This window comes from Arachis stenosperma, chromosome 5, assembly GCF_014773155.1.
Source record: "Arachis stenosperma cultivar V10309 chromosome 5, arast.V10309.gnm1.PFL2, whole genome shotgun sequence".
Lineage (NCBI taxonomy): Eukaryota > Viridiplantae > Streptophyta > Magnoliopsida > Fabales > Fabaceae > Arachis > Arachis stenosperma.
Genome location: NC_080381.1, coordinates 23,388,670 through 23,398,901, shown reverse-complemented (window position 1 = coordinate 23,398,901; position 10,232 = coordinate 23,388,670). Strand labels below are relative to the sequence as shown.

Genomic DNA, 10,232 nt, shown 5'->3' with positions numbered 1-10,232 from the left:
GGTTTCATCCATGCATTTCCCAGTCTCTAGGACTATGAAATCAGTAGGGATGTAATGGTCTTCAATCTTAACCAAAACATTCTCTACAAGTCCATAAGCTCATTTTCTTGAGTTGTCTGCCATCTCTAGTGAGATTTTTGCAGCTTGTACCTCAAAGATCCTTAGCTTCTCCATTACTGAGAGAGGCATAAGGTTTACACTTGACCCTAAGTCACACAGAGCCTTCTTGAAGGTCATGGTGCCTATGGTACAAGGTATGGAAAACTTTCCAGGGTCTTGTCTCTTTTGAGGTAATTTCTGCCTAGACAAGTCATCCAGTTCTTTGGTGAGCAAAGGAGGTTCATCCTTCCAAGTCTCATTTCCAAATAACTTGTCATTTAGCTTCATGATTGCTCCAAGGTATTTAGCAACTTGCTCTTCAGTGACACACTCATCCTCTTCAGAGGAAGAATACTCATCAGAGCTCATGAAAGGCAGAAGTAAGTCCAATGGAATCTCTATGGTCTCATTTTGAGCCTTAGATTCCCATGGTTCCTCATTGGGGAACTCAGTGGAGGTCAGTGCACGCCCATTGAGGTCTTCCTCAGTGGCGTCCACAGCCTCTTCTTCCTCCCAGAATTTGGCCATGTTTATGGCTTTGCACTCTCCTTTTGGATTTTCTTCTGTGTTACTTGGGAGAGTACTTGGAGGGAGTTCAGTAACTTTCTTGCTCAGCTGTCCCACTTGTGCCTCCAAATTTCTAATGGAGGACCTTGTTTCATTCATGAAACTTTGAGTGGTTTTAATTAGATCAGAGACCATGGTTGCTAAGTCAGAGGGGTTCTGCTTAGGATTCTCTGTCTGTTGCTGAGAGGATGATGGAAAAGGTTTGCCATTGTTAAACCTGTTTCTTCCACCATTATTATTGAAACCTTGTTGAGGTTTCTCTTGATTCTTCCATGAGAGATTTGGGTGATTTCTCCATGAAGAATTATAGGTGTTACCATAGGGTTCTCCTAGGTAATTCACCTCTTCCATTGAAGGGTTCTCAGGATCATAAGCTTCTTCCTCAGATGAAGCATCTTTAGTACTGCCAGGTGCATTTTGCATTCCAGACAGACTTTGAGAAATCAAATTGACTTGTTGAGTCAATATTTTATTCTGAGCCAAAATGGCGTTCAGAGTATCAATCTCAAGAACTCCTTTCTTCTGACTTGTCCCATTGTTCACAGGATTTCTCTCAGAAGTGTACATGAATTGGTTATTTGCAACCATTTCAATGAGCTTTTGAGCTTCTGTAGGCGTCTTCTTCAGATGAAGAGATCCTCCAGCAGAGCTATCCAAAGACATCTTGGATAGTTCAGAGAGACCATCATAGAAAATACCTATGATGCTCCATTCAGAAAGCATGCCTGAGGGACATTTTCTGATTAATTGTTTGTATCTTTCCCAAGCTTCATAGAGGGATTCACCATCCTTCTGTCTGAAGGTTTGGACTTCCACTCTAAGCTTACTCCATCTTTGTGGTGGAAAGAACTTTGCCAAGAAGGCATTGACTAGCTTTTCCCAAGAGTCTAGGCTTTCTTTAGGTTGAGAGTCCAACCATATTCTAGCTCTGTCTCTTACAGCAAAAGGGAATAGCATCAGTCTATAGACCTCAGGGTCAACCCCATTAGTCTTGACTGTGTCACAGATTTGCAAGAACTCAGCTAAAAACTGATGAGGATCTTCCATTGGAAGTCCATGGAACTTGCAATTCTGTTGCATTAGAGAAACTAATTGAGGCTTAAGCTCAAAGTTGTTTGCTCCAATGGCAGGGATAGAGATGCTTCTCCCATAGAAGTCGGGAGTAGGTGCAGTAAAGTCACTCAGCACCTTCCTTGCATTGTTTGCATTATTGTTGTTTTCGGCTGCCATGTCTTCTTCTTCTTTGAAGAATTCGGTCAGGTCCTCTAAAGAGAGTTGTGCTTTGGCTTTTCTTAGCTTTCTCTTCAAGGTCCTTTCGGGTTCAGGGTCAGCTTCAACAAGAATGCCTTTGTCTCTGCTCCTGCTCATATGAAAGAGAAGAGAACAAGAAAAATGTGGAATCCTCTATGTCACAGTATAGAGATTCCTTGAGGTGTCAGAGGAAAAGAGAAATAGAAAGAAGAAGGAGAAGAAGAATTCGAACTTTAATTAGATAAGGTTCGAATTGTGCATTGAGAAGGAGTGGTACTCCATAAATAGAAGGATGTGAGAAGGAGGGAAGTAATTTTTCGAAAATTAATTAAAATATTTTGAAAACATTTTTGAAAAACACTAATTGATTTTCGAAAATAAAAGTGGAAAAGAAATCAAGTGATTTTTGAAAAAGATTTTGAAATTAGAAGTTAAAAAGATTTGATTGAAAACTATTTTGAAAAAGATGTGATTAAAAAAATATGATTGGTTTTAAAAAGATGTGATTGAGAAGATATGATATGAAAAACATTTTTAAAAGATTTGATTTTGAAAACAATTTAAAAAGATTTGATTTTAAAAATTAATGACTTGCCTAATAAGAAAAGATATGATTCAAACATAAAACCTTCCTCAACAGAAAAGGCAAAAAATGTTCAATCAAATCATTAATTGTTAGTAAGTATCTTAAAAAAAAGAAATTGATTTTGAAAACATTTGATTGAAAAGATTTGATTTGAAAAAGATTTGATTTTGAAAAACTTTGAAAAAAATTTGATTTGAAAAACAGAATCTTCCCCCTAGCACCATCCTGGCGTTAAACGCCCAGAATGGTATCCATTCTGGCGTTTAACGCCCAAAATGCACCCTTTTTGGGCGTTAAACGCCCAACCAGGTACCCTGGCTGGCGTTTAAACGCCAGTCTGCCTTCTTCACTGGGCATTTTTGAATGCCCAGCTTTTTCTGTATAATTCCTCTGCAGTATGTTCTGAATCCTCAATTCTCTGTATTATTGACTTGAAAAGACACAAATAAAAAATATTTTTGGATTTTTAATAATCAAAATGCAACAAGAATCAAATAACAATGCATGCAAGACACCAAACTTAGAAGTTTGTATACTACTGACACTATATGAGACACATAAACACTCAAGTCAAAAGAATTCAAAGATCAGAGTAAGAAATCATCAAGAATTACTTGAAGATCCTTAAGACACATGAATGCATGCAATTGACACCAAACTTAAGATGAGACACTAGACTTAAGCAAGAAACATCAAATATTTTTGGTTTTTATGGTTTTTGTGAATTTTTTTTTGTGATTTTCGAAAATTAAGTGGAAAAAGATATCAAAATTCTTAATGAGAATTCCAGGAATCAGTGCAATGCTAGTCTAAGACTCCGGTCCAGGAATTAGACATGGCTTCACAGCCAGCCAAGCTTTCAAAGAAAGCTTCGGTCCGAAACACTAGACATGGCCAAAGGCCAGCCAAGCCTTAGCAGATCACTGCTCCAAAAGCAAGATCAACAAGCTCTTGTGATGATAAGTTGAAACCTCGGTCCAATGAAATTAGACATGGCTTTACAGCCAGCCAGATTTCAGCAAATCATCATGAAACTCTAGAATTCATCTTCAAGAATTTCGAAAAAAATAAATGCCTAATCTAAGTAACAAGATGAACCGTCAGTTGTCCATACACAAGAACAATCCCCGGCGATGGCGCCAAAAACTTGGTGCACGAAATTGTGATCAATACTTTTCAAAACATAAACAATCCCTAGTAATGGCTCCAAAGACTTGGTGCTCAATACCATGGCATAAACACAACTTCGCACAACTAACCAGAAAGTGCACTCGGTCGTCCAAGTAATAAACCTTACGCGAGTAAGGGTCGATCCCACGGAGATTGGTGGTATGAAGCAAGCTATGGTCACCTTGTAAATCTCAGTCAGACAGACTCAAATGGGTATAGTGATGAATAAAGCATAAAGATAAAGATAGAGATACTTATGTATATCATTGGTGTAAGAGCTTCAGACAAGCGTATGAAGATGCCTTCCCTTCCGTCTCTCTGCTTTCCTACTGTCTTCATCCAATCCTTCTTACTCCTTTCCATGGCAAGCTCATGTAGGGTTTCACCGTTGTCAGTGGCTACCTCCCATCCTCTCATTGGAAATACGTCCCTGATGCTCTGTCACAGCATAGGCTAACCATCTGTCGGTTCTCAATCAGGCCGGAATAGAATCCAGTGATTCTTTTGCGTCTGTCACTAACGCCCCGCCCTCAGGAGTTTGAAGCACGTCACAGTCATTCAATCATTGAATCCTACTCAGAATACCACAGACAAGGTTAGACCTTCCGGATTCTCTTGAATGCCGCCATCAGTTCTCGCCTATACCACGAAGACTCTGATCTCACGGAATGGCTGGCTCGTTTGTCAGGCGAGCACTCGGTTGTCAGGCGATCAACCATGAATCATGCAATCAGAAATCCAAGAGATATTCACTAAGCCTCAAATGCTTGTAGAACAAGAGTGGTTGTCAGTCACTTTGTTCATGAGTGAGAATGATGATGAGTGTCAATCATCACCTTCATCAAGTTGAAGAACAAGTGATATCTTGGTAAAAGAACAAGCGGAATTGAATGGAAGAACAATAGTAATTGCATTAATACTCGAGGTACAGCAGAGCTCCACACCTTAATCTATGGTGTGTAGAAACTCCACCGTTGAAAATACATAAGAACAAGGTCTAGGCATGGCCGTGAGGCCAGCCTCCCAATGATCTAAGATAGCATAAAATTAGAAGATAGCTACCCAGATTCTTCGATTCCAAATACAATAGTAAAAGGTCCTACTTATAGAAAACTAGTAGCCTAAGGTGTACAAAGATGAGTAAATGACATAAAAATCCACTTCCGGGCCCACTTGGTGTGTGCTTGGGCTGAGCAATGAAGCATTTTCGTGTAGAGACTTGTCTTGGAGTTAAACGCCAGCTTTTATGCCAGTTTGGGCGTTTAACTCCCATTTAGGTGCCAGTTCCGGCGTTTAACGCTGGAATTTCTTGAGGTGACTTTGAACGCCGGTTTGGGCCATCAAATCTTGGGCAAAGTATGGACTATCATATATTGCTGGAAAGCCCAGGATGTCTACTTTCCAACGCCGTTGAGAGCGCACCAATTGGGATTCTGTAGCTCCAGAAAATCCACTTCGAGTGCAGGGAGGTCAGAATCCAATAGCATCTGCAGTCCTTTTCAGTCTCTGAATCAGATTTTTGCTCAGATCCCTCAATTTCAGCCAGAAAATACCTGAAATCACAGAAAAACACACAAACTCATAGTAAAGTCCAGAAAAGTGAATTTTAATTAAAAACTAATAAAAATATACTAAAAACTAACTAGATCATACTAAAAACATACTAAAAACAATGCCAAAAAGTGTACAAATTATCCGCTCATCACCCCCTTTTCTGTCGTTTGAACGCCAGAACTGGGCAAGGAATGGGCGTTTAACGCCAGCTTTCCTTCCCTTTCTGGCGTTTGAACGCTAATAACATTCCTCTCTGGGCTCTGACTGTCCTCAGAGGGATTTTGAGCAGTGGTTTGGTTATCCTCTGTCAATTGTTCCTTGTTTGGCTTTTTGCTCTTTTGAGCAGTGGTATTCAGTGTCTTCCCACTCCTCAGTTGAACTGCTTGACATTCTTCAGTTATCTATTTAGATATTTGCTGTTTTGCTTGATTCAACTGCAGTTCTATGCTCTTGTTAGCAACCTTAGTATCATGGAGCATTTCTTTAAATTCTGCTAACTGTTCTGTCATCAGGAGCAATTGTTGATTAAGCTCATTCATCTGTTCTTGAGGATTAGGATCAGTGACTAATGCCATGACTTCCTCCTTTGGAACGAACTCATTGCTAGAATATAAGTATTGGTTTCTAGCAACAGTGTCTATAAGCTCTTGAGCTTCTTCAATTGTCTTCCTCATGTGTATGGATCCACCAGCTGAGTGGTCTAAAGACATCTGAGCTTTTTCTGTAAGCCCATAGTAGAAGATGTCTAACTGTACCCACTCTGAAAACATTTCAGAGGGGCATTTTCTAAGCATACCTCTATACCTCTCCCAGGCATTATAAAGGGATTCATTATCCTCTTGTTTAAAGCCTTGGATGTCCAGCCTTAGCTGTGTCATCCTCTTTGGAGGGTAAAAATGATTCAGGAATTTGTCTGACAACTGTTTCCATGTCTTTATGCTTGCTGTAGGTTGGTTATTCAACCACCTTTTAGCTTGATCCCTTACAGCAAATGGAAACAGTAATAGTCTGTAGACATCCTGATCTACCTCTTTATCATGTACTGTGTTAGCAATTTGTAAGAACTGTGCCAGAAACTCAGTAGGTTCTTCCTGTGGAAGACCGGAATACTGGCAATTTTGCTGCACTATGATAATGAGTTGAGGATTTAGCTCAAAGCTGCTTGCTTTGATGGGAGGTATACAGATGCTACTCCCATATGCAGCTGTAATGGGGTTAGCATATGACCCCAGAGTCTTTTTGGACTGATTAATCCCACTTGAGTCCATAATGGACAAGAGGGAAATGATAATGATTGCAAATAGATAAATTTTGTTTTTTTTTTTGAGTTAAACGAAAAAAAATTAAAATAAAACAAAAGAGAATTAAGATAAAAATTCGAAAATCAATAAGAAAATAAGATCAAAGCAAATTGAAAATTGAATCAATTAGTTAATTAAAAAGATTTTGAAAATAGCAATTAAAAAGATATGATTGAAAAATTTTTATGAAAAAGATTTGATTTTTTTGAAAAGAGGAAAGAGAAAAACACAAAAAGACACCAAACTTAAAATTTTTAGAAAATCAAACACCAATTTTCGAAAATTTTAAAGGAAAAACACAAAGAGGACACCAAACTTAGAATTTTTATGAATCAAAAAGGGACTAAGAACATGCAAAAAACGAAAATCAAGAGAAAAATAAAAGCATGCAAAAGACACCAAACTTAAAATATGAAACTAGACTCAACTAAAAGACTCTAAACCAACAAAAATAAACAGTCCTAATCTAAGCAACAAGATAAGCCGTCAGTTGTCCAAACTCGGACAATCCCCGACAACGGCGCCAAAAACTTGGTGCACGAAATTGCAATCACACTTTTGCAATCCCGCACAACTAACCAGCAAGTGCACTGGGTCGTCCAAGTAATACCTTGCGTGAGCAAGGGTCGATCCCACGGAGATTGTCGGCTTGAAGCAAGCTATGGTTATCTTGTAAATCTTAGTCAGGATATCAGAAATTATCAGGATTGATTGTGAAAAGCAAAAGAACATGAAATAAGTACTTGTTCAGCAGTAATGGAAAATAGGTTGAGGCTTTGGAGATGCTCCCTCTTCTGAATCTCTGCTTTCCTACTGTCTTCTTCATCAAACACGCAAGGCTCCTTCCATGGCAAGCTGTATGTAGGGTTTCACCGTTGTCAATGGCTACCTCCCATCCTCTCATTGGAAATGTTCAACGCACCCTGTCACGGCACGGCTATCCATCTGTCGGTTCTCAATCAGGCCGGAATAGAATCCAGTGATTCTTTTGCGTCTGTCACTAACGCCCCGCCTTCAGGAGTTTGAAGCTCGTCACAGTCATTCAGTCATTGAATCCTACTCAGAATACCACAGACAAGGTTTAGACCTTCCGGATTCTCTTGAATGCCGCCATCAGTTCTAGCTTATACCACGAAGATTCTGATTAAGGAATCCAAGAGATATCTACTTAATCTAAAATAGAACGGAGGTGGTTGTCAAGCACACGTTCATGATTGAGAATATGATGAGTGTCACGGATCATCACATTCATCCGGGTTAAGAGCAAGTGATATCTTAGAATGGAAGCAAGCATGATTGAATAAGAAACAGTAGTAATTGCATTAATCCATCAAGACACAGCAGAGCTCCTCACCCCCAACCATGGGGTTTAGAGACTCATGCCGTGGAATGTACACAAAGAAACGTGTAAAAATGTCATGAGGTCCTGATACAATGTCAAAAGATCCTATTAATAGTAAAACTAGTATCCTAAGGTTTACAGAAATGAGTAAATGACAGAAAAATCCACTTCCGGGCCCACTTGGTGTGTGCTTGGGCTGAGCAATGAAGCATTTTCGTGTAGAGACCTTTTCTGGAGTTAAACGCCAGCTTTCATGCCAGTTTGGGCGTTTAACTCCAAGTTTTATGCCAGTTCCGGCGTTTAACGCTGGAATTTCTGAGGCCGAATTGCTACGCCGGTTTGGGCCATCAAATCTTGGGCAAAGTATGAATTATCATATATTGCTGGAAAGCCCAGAATGTCTACTTTCCAACGCCGTTGAGAGCGCGCCAATTGGGCTTCTGTAGCTCCAGAAAATCCACTTCGAGTGCAGGGAGGTCAGAATCCAACAGCATCTGCAGTCCTTTTCAGTCTCTGAATCAGATTTTTGCTCAGAACCTTCAATTTCAGTCAGAAAATACCTGAAATCACAGAAAAACACACAAACTCATAGTAAAGTCCAGAAAAGTGAATTTTAACTAAAAACTAATAAAAATATACTAAAAACTAACTAAAAGATACTGAAAACATACTAAAAACAATGCCAAAAAGCGTACAAATTATCCGCTCATCAGTACCTGCAAAGACACTCCACTGCCTAAATCAGTAAGGGGTTAAGCAGGTTTTGAATGTATTGGAACTTAGTTTTACCTGAGTGTATCAGTGTATTTATAGGTGGTGAACCAATAACCACTGTTGGAGTAGTTCCACTTCTAATGGTGGATAACCGTCCCTTTATCCTAGGGTTGTTGAGGTATTTCATCTAGAAGTGGGTAAGAGATTTTAGGGGACAGTTACTTATTTGAATAAGTGTCACCTGCCGGCCCATGTAGGATCCGACTTCTTTTGGGAAAGTCGGGTGAGCAGTGAAGGCCAATCCTTTGGATTGAGCCTTTTTCTTTTAATTTAGTTGGTCCTGGCCATTGTATTGAGCTAGGGTATGAATAGTCTCTATATTTTAATCATACATTCAGAAAACAAAAGCAATGCTACCACATTAAAATAATTAAACTATTCTTATTTTAAACTTGAAATTCATGTATCTTTCAATTATTTTCAATAAAATTTTTCTTTTAAGCAAGGTGAGAGATATATGAAACATTTTATAACTCTAAGACATCAATGCAAATGATCATGCAAGAAGAACAAGAGAACAGATAAATAAACAAATAGAAAATAGAAAAATAACAGGAAAGGAGTAAAAGAGAACGAATCCACCTTTAATGGTGGCGGCTAGTGCTCCTCCTTGAGGATCCAATGTGATACTTGATCTCTTCAATGTCACTCCTTTACCTTTGTTGTTCGTCCCTCATAGCCCTTTGATCTTCTCTAATGGCTCTTTGATATTCTTTTATTTCATTGAGGGTAATGGAGTGCTCCTGATGCTCCACCCTCAATTGCTCCATATTAGTGCCCAGTTCTCCAAGAGAAGTTTTGCATTGATCCCAATAGCTTTGGGGAGGAAAATACATCCCTTGAGGCATCTCAGAGATCTCATGCTGAGGCGGCTGCATAGGCTCTTTTGCATGCTCTCTTGTTTGCTCCATCCTTTTCTTGGTGATGGACTTATCCTCCCCAATGGAGCTATCTCCATTTATGACAATTCTAGCTGAATTGCATAGATGACAGATGAGGTGTGGAAATGCCAACCTTGCATTGGTGTGAGGCTTCTCAGCTACCTTATACAATTCTTGAGGAATTACCTCATGAACTTCCACCTCACTTCCAATCATGATGCAATGGATCATGATGGCTCTGTCAACGTTCACTTCTGACCGATTGCTAGTGGGAATGATGGATCTTTGGATGAATTCCAACCATCCTCTAGCTATGGGCTTAAGGTCAACCTTTCTTAGCTGAATGGGTGATGCGTGAGCATCTTTCCTATATTTTCCTAGTGAATTTGCATTTAATTTGTCAAGTTTAATCAAGAATTAATTGTCTTTTAGCCACTATGGATGCTACTTTGAGTCTTGTGCAATTCTGTCTATTTTAGGTAGCATTCAGCTGGATGTGATGGAGTTTCTGCAACACAAGAATTAAAGGAGAAAACCAGCGAGGAGCGACGCGTGCGCGTACCTGACGTGTGCGCGTGATTTGGAGCTTTCCATGGCGACGCGTGCGCGTGCCTGACGCGTACGTGTGAAAAGCGAAGTTGCACAGCAACGCGTGTGCGTAATTGACGCGTACGCATGACAGGTAAAGAAGACCATCGACGCGTACG

The 10,232-nt window shown here is 39.7% G+C and overlaps 1 non-coding gene across 1 annotated transcript; it reads left to right on the top strand.

Annotated features, from left to right (window-relative positions):
* The first annotated feature begins 1,383 nt into the window (after positions 1-1,383).
* LOC130983319 (small nucleolar RNA R71) lies at positions 1,384-1,491 on the top strand. The gene has a single exon (XR_009087315.1). It is a non-coding gene; the product is annotated as a small nucleolar RNA R71 (small nucleolar RNA).
* Positions 1,492-10,232: the final 8,741 nt, after the last annotated feature.